General features: G+C 37.2%; 1 long non-coding RNA gene across 1 annotated transcript; it reads right to left on the reverse strand.

The window, feature by feature from the left end:
• Positions 1-2647: 2647 nt before the first annotated feature.
• LOC131527659 (uncharacterized) lies at positions 2648-14337 on the reverse strand. The gene is made up of 3 exons (XR_009267714.1): positions 14139-14337; positions 13896-14068; positions 2648-3042 (listed from the first exon to the last, which is right to left on the reverse strand). It is a non-coding gene; the product is annotated as an uncharacterized LOC131527659 (long non-coding RNA).
• Between the last annotated feature and the right edge of the window lie 928 nt (positions 14338-15265).

Below are 15265 nucleotides of genomic sequence, written 5' to 3' on the forward strand. Positions count from 1 at the left end.
CCTCAGCTATCAGCTTGGTGAAAATGACCTCAGAAGACTTTTAATAATACTGTAATAATGCAATTGTCGTCTTGTCGCTAGACTGATTGTTCTGTACATTGCAATGGAATTTTTTTCTAAGGGGAAACTTATTAGCGGTAAAATTAGAATTCAATCAATATTTATAACCCAAATCAATATTTCATGCCATATTTCATATTTATTTGTAAATTTATTTGCCCTGATTTCTTTAGCACTAATGACTGATTGTACATATCCCTCACTTATGTCAGGATTTCAAACATTCATACCTCTATTCAACACTGGCTGGATTCTTCAGTCCTCCTGACTCTGATAGGCTATATTTTCTCAAAGAAGATGGAATGGGTTAGATAAGGGCTAGAGACGCAGAACATCCATGTCATATACCTGCTGACCCCTTTGTTTTGTTAGGCCCACCATGCCCATTACAATTTCATTACATGGAGCCAATTCATCTTTTTTAAAATCTTGATTAAATCTTCATGCTTGAGCTAACTGGAGGCACTGATCCATCTAGCTGTCTTCTCTGCTCCTGCTTTAACCTCTGGGGTTGTGTGTGTAGGGCCGTTCTCGGCGCAGTCCAATGAACCCCATTGACACTAATTGAATTACTGGAAAGCCATGTGACCTCTTTATGTTATGGTCGTTAGAGAAAATAGGAACTGATTTTCGATCACACATACAGTATTTGTGAAACTTTCCAACTGAAGTAGGACCTGAGGGTGAATCGCTGTGCCAAATCCAACACAAGAAGTCTCTTTTCATCTGAAAAGTCCTGATTACAGGACTGCAGTAGGGCAGAGACCGGCAGCTTGGATCTGTTATCCATCACCCAGTCTGACATCGGACCACCGCAGGCCATTCAATCCCAGCGTCCCTCTCCTCTTTCCTGCACCATAACCATACATCTCCCCTCCCTTCTTTCTCCACCTGGTCTGAACTAATGAACCCCTGAGGTCAAGGGTGATGGTTGGGGCACTGTTGTCAGTCAGACAATGTCCAGATTATCCCTCTATCATTTCCCCCTCTTATTTTTGTCCTAGTGCACCTTGATTAAACTAGGTGGCATTACCTCATCATTGTTGTCATAATACAAGTTTCATTCGAGCTCAGGCAGTTGTATGACTTCACTTCATCTGGCTGCGGTTTTCATCAGAGTTTATACCCAAAGCCCCAAGCCTTTATTTCCTGGAATAATTAATGACATAACCAGGAGCAGCCTTGTTATTTACTAGATGAACAGGGCCGGTGACAGACTCCAGGGGAGGGAATGAGAAGACCGGTATGTGCGGATTTGTTACAAGCCGTAACGCTTCTTTCCTCGGTCCAGCTGCAGTTCTTTTCCCAGCGGAAACCAACCGGACTGTGTCCATCACTTCAGGTGGAAGTGATTCCATTAGCAGCTGTAAGGCTAATGCCTCGTTCTCCCTGCAGACTAGTGGTGTTGTATAAGAGCCCTATATTGGCTCCCGCAGGCCCCGGAGATCCTTTAAACACCAGAATCTGGACCTATCAGAAAAAGTCTAGACTCCAAGGGCGGTGGCTTACACAATACACACAAAGACTAGTGAATGGATTTAAGAAACAAAGGCCAAATTTGTGTTAACTAACATTAACAAAGATGAGTAAAAGTTGTAAAAATACATAATGCATGAACTAATAAATTAATATTATTGTAAAGTGTTATAGAGTATTTAGTATTTTAATATAAATGTACACAGGCCCATTTTATCAGGTTTGTTAGAAGAAATATTGTCCATGTGCTGTAAATAAATAAATAACGCTCAGACATCAGTTCAGGCGGCTCGCCATCCATGGTGGAGCTGAAGCCAAACACAGAACCTTGCCAAATCCCTGCATAGATCATTTCCACATCTCTGTTACAGTATGTGCGATTTTCAGAGTAGGTGTCATTCTCTTGTTTTGTCATTACTTCGGTTATTTTTGTATATTCACATTTCCAGATATCCTGAAAGACATATTATAATGTACGAACATAGTTTTCTTCTCTCTTTGCTCCTTTTGTGAGAAACATTGCAGGCTTTGACGTTGAGGATGAAGTGAAGAGGGTCAAGATATTTATTCAGTGCAGTCCAATCTGTTCTTCAATTTCTTTATCATTATTTATATTTATTAATTTATATAATTTATATAATTTATTAATTTATTAATTCCTTGCCAGCTCTTTATCATTAAATATCATGGTTCATTAGTTGCCCTCTTATACCTTTGGGTTACATTATTTTGAGAAATATAAGATGGAGGACACATTTTTCAGCATCACAGCTGCATTGTGGGTAATTGTGGATATAAAAGAGTTTGGAACCCCCCCAGAAAAATTTGTTATCATCATTCCCATCTTCTTAATAGCACCTCTGGCAGAATAAAAACAAACTCTCATCTCATTTGTAGCTCATCTTGGGATATAATGCAGGCAATTAATCAAAACAAACCACAACATATATAATGTATATAGCCTACTAATAATTAAAAACACTTGTAATTATGTTATTTAAAGGATGATGACAATTATATCTAGGCCAGTTTTACTATAATATTTCGAAGTGAACTGAAGCACAATACATCGATTAGCTGCCCTAAAGTCATGCTATATATTTTTTAATCTTTTTTGTGTAGAATTCCCCAAAATTTCTAATATGCATTACTACAATTTGTGTGTTTTCCATTGTCTAAGTGTATTTCATGATGTGTATGTGTGTACGGCTGAGGGAAAGCTGAAACAGGGTTTATAAAGTGACAGGCTGGTTTGTTAATAAGCAAGAGACAGAGTCAGTGGAGTGACGCTGAGCACCGCAGACAGATCCTTCTGAAGCCAGATATTTTCTGAGCAGAAATATCTCTCTGGGCAAGCTTGTGTCATGCATTGTGTGCTCATAATGCAAATGCGGACTGATCCCATTGTCGCTTTGCTTCGCATCGCAGGCTCATGGACCACTTTGTGAATAGATGGGGATGTGGATCAGGACAAGTCATGTTAGGCCTCTCTCTCCTTTATGTATGCTGTAAGTGGGGGAATAGATAGACAGATTAATTAAAAATGTAGCAGGAACAAGAATGCCTTTAATGTTTTATGAATGATATCAAAACATTACTAATCAATGTAGAAAAAATATTTGTCCCCTAAAGCTCTTTCCTTGAACTTATATAATTGCTGATTACTACTATCTGAGTCTGCAGCTTTACCTCCCACCACAGTCATTGATCATTTCCATCACCTGTGTATAATGAGTTGAATTATAAATTTACTTTTTACACTTTAGGTTTTTGTTTACATGTGTTTAACAACATTTAGAGTCCAAATCTTTGATAGAAAGTTTAGGACATTATAACTGGTATAAAAACAGTCTTTTAACAACCTTTATTTAATCAAGAAAAAAACCCCCTCAAAAATCATGCAATGACTTTGAAATGTTTTGGAGACAACAGATTATTTAGTAATTATATTTGAACTAATGATGCAAGTTTCATCTATGATAATAAAATATATGTATATTTCACCGCAAAGAAATAAGGCTACTTACTGATTTCTAATCATTTCAAAATAACGCATATTTAGCTGTATTAGCATTCAAATCAAGTTTTAAATGATAAAACCTTAATTAAACAGCATCAAAAGCTGATCAAATTTGGATAATTTGCAGGTTTATTACTGTCTGTTTTAGACCCAGCCATTTTTAAACCCCGATTCAGGGTTTTTGGCTCCGTCTTACGGCATTAACTCTCTGCATATAGATCTTAATCCTCTTCTATAGTGTTCGAGTTGATACAGCTGAGCTTTTGTCCCTGAGACCACAAGACCATTGAACTGTTTCTCTGTTACAAGACTTGAAAGATCTGCCAGTCAAAATGCTTCAAGCTTCCTGCATATGACAAGTTCATTGCACGCATCCATCACTTCTGAGGAGATTTCTGACAACCTTACAGCTAGTAAAACTTAAAAGATCCTGTAGGAACAGTCAAGTCCTGCCTGAAATAAAGTGAAACTATGCCATGCTATATATTGTATAAGATCTTGTTTGCTCACCAAAACTTTTTGATCAAAAATACAGTAAAAACATCAATACTGAGAAAAAATGTTAGTAGTTTTCTATTTTAATATATTTTAAAATATAATTAATTTCTGTAATGGCTGATTTTTCAGTCTACATGATCCTTCAGGAATTCTTTTAATATACGGATTTGGTGCTCATGAAAAATTTATACTTATCAGTGTTGAAAACAGTTGTGCTGCTGAATATTTTTGTGGAAACCGTGATTTTTTTTAGGATTATTTGAAGATTTTAAAGTTCAAAAGAACATAATTTATTTGAAATAGAAATATTTTTTACTGTCTATTTTTATCAATGTAATGCATCCTGAATAAAACAACATTAATCATCAGTTTGAGTGAAACCTTTAAAAAAATAACATCAATTTCAGAATTTTTTTGTATTATTAGTATTATTTTAGGTTTGTTTCACTTTTGCTTTAATAACATCAGAACAAACTGAAATATTAAAGTTGAAAAATAAATTTGCTTTTTATTTGATATACTCTCAGGTGAAAACTGGCTTCCTTTCAAGGTAAATAAAATTTACAATCCTGGATTTTTATTGTGGACTCAGGAGGTCCTATAACAATACTGGAAGAAAAGGCAAATTGGTCATATTATCTTTGCTCTTATGCCTGCTAGCGTCACGAATCTTGAAGGTCATCAGGCTAGCGCCAGACTGTGTGTGTGTACAAGCTGTGGTCAGAGGCATCAGAAAGCGGATGAGTCAGGTAATGAGAAGGAGAGTGAGGAATGCTGAAACACCTCTCTGAGATCAATGTCATCAGTCTCACACAAAGGCTTGTGCACAGTCTAGCCCGAGGCTTAGGCTAAAAGCCTGGAAAAAACACACATAATGGCTGGCCAAACTTTATCTCGGGGCTGCCTCCCTGTCTTTGTCACCTCACCCGTAGCCCACAGCGCTGCAAAAAACCAAGGCATCGACTCAAAGGAGATTCATTTTCTCTGCACATAACTGGTAACTGAGACAGCCCCACTGAGCTCTTAAGAAACGGAAATGTGGCATTGTGGAGTTTCTTCTATTCAATTATTCACGCACAGCCCTTGGCCACTGCTGCCATTTACAACGGCAGTCATCTCTTCAAAGCCACGATAGGGCTGGGCGAGATCCTGTTTCTGAGACTGAGGAGTGTGTGAAGGGAGTGGAGCTCACCTTCAACTCCCTCCTCTGTCTCGCACTATCTCTCTCTATCACTCCAGGGCTTGGCCCATTCAACTCAGCAACATGATACAAATGTGGAACAGACAAAAAGGAGCAAAAAAAGAAAACATTACGCTATCAAGAGCGTTTGTGTCAGTGTAGAAGGCTTCGGGCTCAGAATCATAAATTAAACGCAAGGTTAAACTGAAGGCTGATATCTCATTTGGTAGGGGCTACAAGACTATTTCAAAAGCAAAAGTCAATCCCGAATAACCTAAATCGCATACACTCTACTGTTCAAAGGTTTAGGGTCAAAATGCAAACCAAGGCCGATCAAGGTTTTATTTGATCAATTTATTTATTTCATTTATTTGATCAGAAATACTGTAAAGCCAATTTAAAATAATCTTAAAATATTTTACAATGGAATTTATTCCTGTGACGCCAAAGTTGAATTTTCAGCAGCCATTACTTGATTTCTGAAGGATCATGTGACAGTTGTCAGTGTCACATGATACTTCAGAAATCATTCTAATATGCTGATTTGGTGCTCAAACACATTATTATCAATGGTAAAACCAGTTGTGCTGCTTAATAATTTAGTGGAAAATATGATGCATTTTTTCAGGACTCTGACAAATTGAAAGTCAAACAACATTTATTTAAAATATGATCTAATTTTTTAATTTATTTTTTATTTTTTGCAAAAAAACAAAAAACTAACAAAAAACTAACTTTTGATTAATTAGTAGCATCCTTGCTGAATTTTTGGTTTATTTATTTTTTTACTGACCCCAAACTTTGAATGATATTCTGACCTCAGTATTTTTTCACATGTTGTACTTTTACATTCTAAATATATTAATACATTAAACTATTATACAGATGATTACATCACAAGCAATTTATCAACCAAAACCAAAAATGAAAGTACAGTACTACACAAGCTTGGAAGCTCATTTCTGCCACATATATAAAAGAAATAATGCTTTTGTAAATCATAATTATGAGATTACAAAATAAAAATAAAAATTATGAGATAAAACATCTAAATTATGAGACACCAAGTCTTAATTATGTAAAAAGGCAAAAGTATGATATACTAAGTCAATATTATGGCAAAGTCTTACAGAGTTTACTCAGTCATTCATCTAATATATTTACTTAAAAAATAACATCTTAATTATGATTGGTTTTTGTCATAATTATGATTTACGTCATAATTATGAGCAAATGTGCTTCCTATACAAGAAAATAAATAAATAAATGCAACGGCAGAGAAGGAAACAATGAATAAATAAAATTTATATTTTGAACTGTTTGTCACACCAAGGTATTGTTTGGCTTCAGAAGAACTGAAATATAAATGAATATTAATAAGATTTTATTAGATTATTACATTAATAGTTTTCCCACTTTTATAATACTTTCATGGTAGTTCAGTCATGTTTGAAGCTTCAGCTTAGGCATTCAAAAAATATTAATCATAAAATATTAAACTGAGTAAATGATGACACCATTTTTATTCATTTAAACATTTTTAAGTTTAGCCTTAGGTAAAGTAATACAATACACAATTAGTTATAAATACTGTACGAGAGTGCTGTTTTGGTTTGTTGGCCAAGGGGCAGAAAAGAAGACTGCAGGTTCTTCAGCAAGACTTCTTCCAATGGATCGGAATGTTTCAAAGTAATTTAGCCCCAAACCGAGCCCATTCTAACATTAACCGCAACTGACCTCGCAGACATACACTCATAAAAATCCCTGCACCTACAATGTCAGAAAGGAGAGAATCAAGCTTTTAGTTACAATATGTGACAGTTACCCTGCATTATCCACTGGAGGTTTGCATGGAAGGCATGTGACCTGGGGCATGGTTGTTGCGTGACCCTGTCAGTGTGTATCTCCATGTCCATGCCCACGGCAGTGGTAAGCGCCATTAAGCACTGAAGCACACAGTCCTCCTGTATGCCCTCAGGTAAGTTAGCACACACACACACACACACACACACACACACACACACACACACACACACACACACACACACACAGGAACCATCCATACTCTCTCGCATCATGACAACAGTCATTCAGGCCAGTGGTTTCACGACGTCGCACAAGATTACTACAGCAAGCGAGACAGACGTTGCGTGCCCGAAGAGGAGCTGTGCTCCCCGTTTCCCACGTGGCTCCTCAGATGTGGTGCCACTCTAGAGCTCAGTAAAAATGAACCCTATGGACTGTGAATGAGACTCTGTGGAGTTTGCATCTGCGCCCATCCCTTACACACAGATGACATTAGCTGTGCATTAACTTAAGCTAGAACTGTATGGAGAATGTTTTCAAATTTCATATGTTATAAAAACACAGTGTACAGTAATGCAAACCTATGTCATTAGACACATTTCATGATTAAATATTCATGTTCTACATTTACATGCCCTCACCAAGATGCACTTTACATGCTTCTGCTCTAGATACATTTGAGGAATTGATGTAAACAACAGGGCTATAAACTACAGAACACAGTGCGGTTCAGATAAGGTAAGACGGATTTCTGGGAACATGTCTACAGACCTGTGAATACATTAGAATGTGTTTAAAAATGTATTCGAATGGATGTGCCTGCCTCAGTGTCTCATGATCACAGCTGGCATGCAACATTAGTATGGAGCATCAAAAACCACTTCTTTCATGCTTTTAATGTAAATATTATATGTGTATATGTGTAGAACTTTCTATTCATTAAAGAATCTTGAAAAATCACTTTTCACAAAAAATGAAAGCAGCACAACTGTTTTCAACTGCTAATTATAATAATAAATGTTTCTTGAGCACCAAATCAGCATATTAGAATAATTTCTTAAAGGGATAGTTCACCCAAAAATGAAAATTTGATGTTTATCTGCTTACCCCCAGGGCATCCAAGATGTAGGTGACCTTGTTTCTTCAGTAGAACACAAACAAAGATTTTTAACTCAAACCGATGCCGTCTGTCAGTCATAAAATGGGAGTCAATGGGACCCACGGCTTTGAAAGTAAAAAAAAAACATTCACAGACAAAACCAAATTAAACCCTGTGGCTCGTTACGATACATTGAGGTCTTAAGACACGAAACGATCGGTCTGTGCAAGAAACTGAACAGTATTTATATAATTTTTTATCTCTGATCCACTGCAATGTCCAACTGTCCTGAGCGTGTTCACAACAGCCAGTGGGTGACAGTGTAAACAATGAGTGACGTATACGTAAACAATGAGTAAACAATGAGTGACAGTTGGACATTGCATCGTTTCCACGCATGCATCTACTATGCCAGAGCACGCTCACGCACCGGCTGATGTGAATGCACTCAGGACAGTTGGACATTGCATTGGACAGTGTTTTTTTTTTACTCTCAAAGCCGTGCATGGGTCCCATTAACTGCCATTATATGACTGACTTACTGCAACGGTTTGAGTTAAAAATCTTCGTTTGTGTTTTACTGAAGAAACAAAGTCACCTACATCTTGGATGCCCTGGGGGTAAGCAGACAAACATCAAATGTTCGTTTTTGGGTGAACTATCCCTTTAAGGATCATGTGACACTGAAGACGGAAGACTGCTGAAAATTCAGCCTTGCCATCACAAGAATAAAAATATCTTTTAAAATATATTAAAATAGAAAACACTTATTTTAATATGTAATAATATATCACAATATAACTGTATTTTGATCAAATAAATTTTATATATTAAGTCAAGGCAACCAACCCCAAAATACAACAGATTGCTCAGCTAAGATAATGGTCTTCCTCCCACAATCGAAATCATCAAGCTGTTATTGTGTCGTTTTGGATGTTGAGAGGGAAGAAGGGGCCTGGTTTCAGGGAATTGTATGCTTATCTATTGATCAGGGAAACCAGAGAACGCAGTCCACATTTTCACAGACAGAAACACCAGCCATGACTTTAAAGAAACACAGTCTGAGCTCATTTAACTTAAAAGGCATGTTAAGCACATACACAACAATTTACTTAGCAAATAAAGATAATACAATAATGAGAGAGCCTGGCATGGTCATTAATACAAGCCGTTTTCTTTTATAAAAAGCAAGAGTGGGAAAAAACGGAATTTTGAATACATTGTCATTATTATTCTCTCACCGATTCTTTAACTGATGTGCTCTGGAGATTCATGGGACAGACATCACAGAGACTGTGCCTTTTGCTGACTGTACGATACATTGTGAGCAACTCATACATGCTGTAGTGTGATAATGAACACATCTGATATCTCACAAATAATATTGAGCACTATCCACATGAGCTGATACCTCATTCTACCTCCTCTTCTGCTGCCTTGGACTGCATGGATTTAAATAGATGAACATATCGCATACATTTAACAAATTACTTCATGTGAAATATCAGGACTGTTATTTTGTATAATCCACCGCAGAATGACCCACGATGCAGTGCAAAGTCATTAAGGGCAATATGTGTGGCCTGTTGTCTGCTGGCATATTACAATAAGTCACTGGGTGACGATACACTCATTTGATGCCTGCAGGTCTCTATTGGGGGTGATGAATAGCTACAGACTCACTTTAATAATCTCGCCGTGGGAGGCCTGCAGCTCATGTGCATCACACTGCCAGACTCTCCAAGTTTTTTTTTTTTTTTTTGAGCCACTGATTTAATACAGAGCAGAGACAATTTGAAGCAATTTGTCACTGAGATCTAAGTTACGCAAAGGGAGGGAGCCATGTGCTTAAAGGCAGTAATGAGAGCAGTCACATTCATCTTTAGGTAGCTTATTTCTCCACAGTTGTGTTAATGAGGAAAAGGCATCCAGCATGCTGACATGTGTGGTACATTGGAACAGGAATATTTAATGTTGAGTAATTGGCTTAGCAGACGTTCTCCTGCAGCCCCAAGAGCAAATTTGGAATGTTGGTGTCCACAGCCGTAGTACTAATGATCTGGAGAGAAATAATAATACTTTTTTTTTTTTTCTATAAACCAAGATTCACAGTAATCTAAACATTTATGATAAAATTATGAAAATATTTCTACCATCTTCAGGAGTGATCTCCAACCAGGTACATTTAACCTTTAATTTTACATAAGCAGGTTCCAGTGGGTATTACATTTGCTGTCATAAACTGTGACTTGCAATAAAAATACTAAAAAGAAACAAAAGGTCAACACAATGAATAATTCTCATAGATTAATCTTGGACATCCAGGTTTCAAGGTTTTACATTCTTAAACCCCAGGTTTACATTCTTATTTGCGATGTCAATATCATTGAATGGACGAATGCAGCGTTCAGTCTTTAAATTACGGCTCGACTCGCTCTTACACATCACTTTGGCTCATATATAATAGAACTGACTTTTGGAGCACACCTTTAAAACTGAAGTCTCTTCTTCAATTAAGATATTTTCCATCACTGTTTGACGCTTTGATTTTTCCAGCTGAAACAAAACACAACGCATCAAAGTTTCTGTGACTGTACAAAGCGTGTGAATATTTAATGAGGCTGTTCAGTTTATGATTGGTTGGTAACTTGTTGCCAAACAATTAGCCATCACATTCTAAGGGGTCTGTCTCGCATAATGCATTCATTTAAAAACACAAGATGCATGGCAGTGGGAAAAAAGTTCTAAAAATACGTTTTTTAAAAGTTGCACTGATTTTGTGTGTGCATTTTGAGTGATGCATGTTTTTCACAAAAAAAAAAAAAAAAAAATATGCAAGCGCCATGGTCACAATTAATTCCATTGGAAAAGCAGCGCGGTAAAACGCAAAAAGGGGTTCTGTGAACGAACCCCTAAGGTCCAGTAGATACGTAATGAGTTTTGCGATTAAAAACAGTGACACGCATGGCGGTGAAATGGGAACACTGCAAGGTCTGAAGGTGCATTTATTTTAAATATTTGCATTTATTTTAAATACACTGTGCATTAGTCATGAAGTAGCAGCATGGTGAGGACAGACTCCCATAGGCCACATGGTAATGGGAGCTGTTTTGATTATTGCCCAATTTATTTTATGATTCATAATGCAATAAACTTTTATAGCAGAATAATGAACATGACTTACATAGTGATGATAGACCATGAGGGACTATTTTCACAACGGTGACAGTAGGGCCTCGCACACAGCCAAATATTTAGCCAGCCTGATTTTTACCCCATGCCTCTTGCATTCACTAAATAAACCCTAGCCGAGAATTTGGACGGCAACTCCCATGAGTTCATTTAGGACACACACACATGCAAACCACAGAGTTAAGACAGAGGGGATGGAAGCACTGAGCAGACAGCTTATTTATTAATCCCATAAAGCTCATAAACCTAAAGGACAATGTCTGTTAATGTGGACCGTGCATTCATAGATTGCACACATGAAATCATTGGGAATAAGAGGCCAAGTCCCCCGAAGGGGAATTGCATTAGGTGAATTTTTCAGTCTGGCTACCGGGCAGCGTCTCCTTAATCACCGCATAGGTTACACAGTGGCACAGTGTGTTAAAAGGTTATGTCTCAGTCTTATAGAACAGCTGTCTAGTCATTTGTGAAACGCAAAGGGCCCCCGGTCTCATTCAATCTGCATTAATGTATGTGTTTTAATGAGCGTTGGACACGCTAATGATAGCTTGGTTACAGACCCAGATCCATTATCTAAGTGCATTTTACAGGCATCTGCAGCTGGGACCAAACCATTAACACACCGCTAATTTAAAATTGTGTAATGCTAATGCGCAGGTCTTACTTGTTACATGACATGGGTTTTGAGCTTTTAATTATCTGTTGTGGAAAGTTTGATAAAAAGATTTTGGAAGATCTCTGATGATTTCAGAGTGACAATGATTTTAATGATTAAAAAATTGATAAGTTATATTTAATTGCAGCTTTAATCTCAGTAACTGTGGAGGATTTCTGGACCATGGAGATTTCTGTTCATGAGATGAAAAGTGTTTTTTGATTAAATTTGAAATCTGTTTGACAAGTAATCCAAAAACCCAAAGAATAAGAAGAACCCAATGAATAACTTCAGACCAAATAATTCAAAAGTAAACTTAAACTTATCAGTAGCACTTTACAATGTTGTCATTTGTTAACATTAGTTAATGTGTTAACTAACATGAACAAACGATGAACTATACATTTATTACACTACTTATTAATCTCTGTTAATGTTAGTTAATAAAAATACAGTCGTTCATGTTCATGTTAGTTCACAGTGCATTAACTAATGTTAACAAACACAACTTAATAATGCATTAGTAAATGCTGAAATCAACATTAACTAAGATTAATAAATGCTGTAGAAGTATTGTTCATTCTTAGTTCATGTTAACTAATGAAACTTATTGTAAAATGTTACCAATTTATCTACATTACATTTATTTTGAACTCAAGGTGGCACTGTCTTCAAATTGCTCAAATACCCTCAGGGTACAGTGCCAATGACATTTACCATGTTTGTTTCAATGCACTATGGTGTGGTTAGACAATTTACATTAAATGTCAAACTGAAGTGCGTTAAAATGCATGGTGTTATTCAGTTTTGACAATTTCAACTGCAATTTTGATTTCATGAGTTTAAAACTCATAATTATGCATAAGCAATATGGCAGCTCTCTAAAAATCTGGTACTGCAACATCAAATTATAGCAAATTTGCAAGCATTTTAATCACATTTTATGATTTTCTGACCATTAGAAGGTGATCAGAGATTACATAGTATTTAATTACAATCACAGTCACAACCAAACCTACACAATTTTACTTCCGAGATACAGCCTGCTTGATATTGTCGACTTAATTCAGTAATGTGACGCAACTCAAAAATAACTTTTATGAGATTTGGTCTAAGCATCATATATGTTAATATTGGAAAAGGAATAAGCGGATTAGTGAAACAGACTACAGTATAATAATAATTTCAAATGACAAAGATCAGAAGCACCAACTGAAGATGATTAGCTAAAGCAGATGAAGAAGGTACTGTTTTCTAAACCAAAGGGTTTAAAGGTCATAAGAAATAGTTTTAAGCTGATGGCTAGAGGGTTTGACTGGGAAAGACCCCTCTCAATCAGTGTGCCAAATTTGACAACCTTCCTCCAAACGGGTTGCCATAGACTCCCATTGCAGGGGAAGCATTTCTCTTACAAAAACAACAGGGTCTATGCACCTCTGGTGAACCTTCTGCGCTTGGCCCCTAAAAACACGAACAGGAACGTTGGATATCCAGTATCTAAACTGAAGTACGCTTTAGAGAGCTGCCTGGGGGCAGAGAGCAGAAATGAACCACTGATTAGGGAGCGCCTCCGCACATACTGCATGAGGTCATTTCCTCATCTACTCTCTAAGGATGGCTGTTCAGACCTCTCACTCATTCTCTCATATCAAACATAAATCCGGTGATGAGAAGACAATACACCCTGCTGCTGCATTGGTTATGTCTTTGCTATATCGCATTCAAGTGATTTGTGCTTTTATTTATTATAAGTAATAAACTAGTGAATAAACAGACTCAGAGACTGTATTTTCGCTCTGAAATGTTTGTGAATATCAGTTCTGGGAATGCTCTTTGCATGCTTCTTTTCCAGTGTGCCAGTGCTGCTGAACCAGGCTGTAGATTAGCCACAGAAGAATGGGGCACAGACCTTTTGGGACCAACAGACGAGGAGATAAGCCAGCCAATGGAGCCTCTACGCTGGGGAGCTGCTCTGTTCAGAGAGGGTGGAGGGTCCTCCAAGGTCCTGCAGTACCAGGCAACACAGGGGCGCCAGATAACAGGGACTACTGTTTGGACTAGGGGTGCGACTACCAGGGGAGGCTGCAGAGAGGGAGAGAGCAGGTGAAGAGAGGAGCAGAGGTCTGCGGGACTGTGATAAACTTACACCAACCTCGTTTATGGACACAACAGGGAACCTTCAGGAAGAAAAGAGTGACACCTCCTTCTGTACATAAAGTACACAAACACATACAACATTATCATCATCAGTGTTTTCATTACAATCTCATTCACTTAATCCATCAATCTCTAAAACTCTGTAATGATTTCAGAGAGACACAAGGCAGAATTATATATATATTTTGGTTTTATTCCAGTTTCTTTACACTGTAAAAAAAAAAAGATTTCCTTACTTTTGGTTTTCCAGTACAAATATCTAAACAGTCTTAAATCAAGATACATTTATTTGGGAAGCAAAACTACATGATGTAAAATCTCATCTATTAAAATATTTATCAAAATCTGTTGATCATGATTTTTTTGGCAGTGTATGAGTACTTTAGTCAAAATTTCTAGTTAAATATCTAAAAATCCTAAAAACAAGTTCAATTTACTTGAGAACACACCAACAGATATTAAGACTTGTTTTCAAACAACATATCTTTAATATGAATGCATTTTGTATTTTGTAGCCAAATGAGATTACTGCTTTACATTTAAATGACTGGTTAGCATTCACTGGAGCATTCTGCAGCGCTCTTTCAGAGTTCCTCTGAAACCCTCCACCTTCCCCAGCTCCACCTGTACAGATCTGCAGATCCGGGTTATTATATGCTACTTGTGCAGCAGCAGTATGTCTCACATACTCACAGCATTGTCTCGGTGTATATATTGGCAATAGCAAGTTCCTGTACTTGCTTTGCTTTGCAGCAGCAACAATAATCTACAACAACAGCAATAACCAACAGCAGAAGCAATTCAGAAGCGTAGCAGATCTATTCCGAGTTGTCATGATAGAACTTTATTTAGTATTTAGCATTTTTGTACCTTTATTAGCTATGACAGTTTTAAGGTGAAACGCGACATGATAAAAGAAGAGACAGAACCTCGAGTAGTTGGGTTGCCCGACTTACTGCTGTGCAATATGACAGAGTGCTGCCCACATGTGGCCCAAAAATTACACACTTCACCTTTAACTGAAAAAGATGAATAAGAGAGAAATGGTGGATGGTGGGTAGTCTGTGTGCAGTAACACCAGGGTGCTGTCTTCTGTCAGCCCATGATAAAGCAGACCGCCAC

This window comes from Onychostoma macrolepis, chromosome 20, assembly GCF_012432095.1.
Source record: "Onychostoma macrolepis isolate SWU-2019 chromosome 20, ASM1243209v1, whole genome shotgun sequence".
NCBI lineage: Eukaryota > Metazoa > Chordata > Actinopteri > Cypriniformes > Cyprinidae > Onychostoma > Onychostoma macrolepis.